Source organism: Sceloporus occidentalis, unplaced genomic scaffold (assembly GCF_023333645.1).
Source record: "Sceloporus occidentalis isolate IW3139 unplaced genomic scaffold, rSceOcc1.0.p SCAF_6, whole genome shotgun sequence".
NCBI lineage: Eukaryota > Metazoa > Chordata > Lepidosauria > Squamata > Phrynosomatidae > Sceloporus > Sceloporus occidentalis.
In genome coordinates this window covers 38725968-38728346 of record NW_028316986.1, presented here as the reverse complement: position 1 = coordinate 38728346, position 2379 = coordinate 38725968, and the positions used below count along the sequence as shown (strand labels likewise).

The window sequence follows — 2379 nt, the reverse complement described above, 5'->3', positions numbered from 1 at the left end:
TGGCCTAGGACCACCTTGGCCTAACGGCCCTGAGCCGCAGGTGCCCATATATACCCGTGCGCAACTGTGCAAGACCCCAGGACGGCGATCAAGATGGCAGCGCCACGCAGGAGGGTCCCGATCCTCATCGCCTACTGGACCGATGAGGAGGTCGGGATCCTCCTGGACTCCCTGATGCCACAGGCAGCTGCGAGGAGGGTGATGGCCAGCACCAACAAGCCCAACCGGGGGCATTTTCTCGAGTCATCTCGTGCCCTCCGAAACCAAGGGTTTCAAAGAACGCTGCACCAATGTAGAGTGAAGTTTAAAACTCTCAAGGCAGCGTTCTTTGAAACCCTTGAGGATTTCGGAGAGGAGCCCCCGGTTGACAGGCGGCCACCATTCTTCTCGCGGCTGAAGGACCTGTGGGTCAGGGGAGATAGGCCCAGACCGGAAGATCGCCGTCCTCCAGGTAAGCCAGAGCTCTTGCCATGCCCTGTCCTCCCCTCCTTGACCCTTCCCTTGCCCTCCTCTCCTTACTGCATGGTGCCAATGCCATCCCTCCTCTTCCCTTCTGCAGGCGTGCGGCCGAGGCGGAGGCGGAGGGAGGGAGGGCACCGTGCCAGGTCGCCCTCTCCACCATCCTCGGGGGACGAGGATGTCCCCGAGGGTGGGCCACAGCCAGAACCAGCTGCTGTGGCCCCTCCGCAGCCAGAGCAGGCTCCTCTGGCGGCAGGTAGGTCCCTAGGGTGAGGGGTGGGGGTTGCCTGACTGCAGCCCCCACGACACTTGTGCCCTCGTCTGCCATGCCAGCATGGTAACTTGGGCCTTTTCTTCCTCTTTTGCAGGGCTTGAAGTCCTTGCTGCTGTCGCCGCCGCTGAGGAGCCTGGCCCGAGCCGCCGCCTGCCAGGGGAGCCAGGGGACTTGGCCCTCGATGCCAGGACCCTGGATCGAGTCCTCCAAGCCCGGCAGCAAGGTAAGTGCAGAGGTGAACCCAGGGAAGGGAGCGGGGGCACCCAGAAACCCTGCCTGTGGGAGTGGGTAATGGGCTCCACAGGCTGATCCTAACCATCCTCTTTCTTTTCCCCCCACAGAGAACCGGACGGAGAGGAGGTTCGCTGCCCTGGAGGAGAAGGTGGACAAGCTGGCGGAGAGAGTCTCCTCCATGGAAGAGACTCTCCGGGAACTCCTCCGCCGGCTGCCCGCCCCACCGCCTCCTCCCCCTCCCTGAAGCAGCTTCCCTCCCCTGCCCCCTCTGCCATCCCCCCTTCACCACCACCCCCTTCACCCTCCCCCTTCCCTTTGTAAATAGTTGTAAATAAGATTTTTATTGTTATTGTTAATAAAAAACTTTATTTTTTAAAAAAACTTGTGTGGTTCATTATGCGCAACTGCGGCAGTGTGGCTGTGAGTGTGAATGTGACAGCTTAGGCGCAACTGTGCAGTCTAAAGCTAGGCAGGAGTGCTGGGAGGTAGCAATGTCCAAACTCTGTCCTTTCAGGCGTTTGGACTTCATCTCCCAGAATCCCAGACCACAGGGCAAGGTGGCTGGGGATTCTGGGAGATGAAGTCCAAACACCTGGAAGGACAGAGTTTGGACATTGCTGGTTTGGGGACCAGTGAGCCAGGCATGGTGGGAGGAGAGAACAGGAAGGGTAGACTAGAGTAGATAGGGCTGGGAGGGAACACATGCCCTGGGAGGCGAAATGATGTCTTTATGGGACATCATGGGACCTAGTGCCTTGTCAGTGCTCCCTGCCCCTTGATCCCAGGCCCCCTCTAGTTGCCCTTTGCCTTTGGGGGCGGGGTGTGGGCGGTGGGACTGCCACAGAGTCACTGAAGAGGCTGGAGGATGGCCCAGCAAGAGGCTGCTGAGCCGGTTCCACCTCCATGGCAACTCCCTGCTCCTCAGCTGGAAGGATTGCTCTTGCTGGGGGCTCCTGCTGCCCTACTTCTTCCTCCACGACCCTGGGGACAGCCCTGGCTCTTCCAGCTCTTGCTGGGGGCTCCTGCTGCTCAACCCCTTCGTCCACGACCCTGGGGACAGCAGCCCTGCCTCTTCCACCCTGCTCCCTACGTACCCTTCTGCGCCTCGGGCCACCCTGCCCTCCTCTCATGATCTCCAGCATTTGCCCCATCAGAACAGTCTGGGCTTCCAAGGTGGTGTTGAGTCGCCTCTGCTCCTGGTCTGACCTGTCTATTGATCTCTCCTGGTTCTGAACGGCCCTCTCTTGAACTTCCACTGCCCTCACTTGCACTTCTAGGTTCCTCTCTTGAAATCCCAGTGCCCTCACATTAACTTCTAGGTTCCTCTCTTGAACTCCCAGTGTCCTCTCTTGAAATCCTAGTGCCGTCTCTTGAAATCCCAGTGCCCTTTCCATGAGCTCCCTGTGGGACTG

General features: G+C 59.5%; 1 long non-coding RNA gene across 1 annotated transcript; it reads left to right on the top strand.

The window, feature by feature from the left end:
- Positions 1-724: 724 nt before the first annotated feature.
- On the top strand, positions 725-1268 carry LOC149310626 (uncharacterized). Its single transcript, XR_016281588.1, has 2 exons — positions 725-956; positions 1075-1268. It is a non-coding gene; the product is annotated as an uncharacterized LOC149310626 (long non-coding RNA).
- Positions 1269-2379: the final 1111 nt, after the last annotated feature.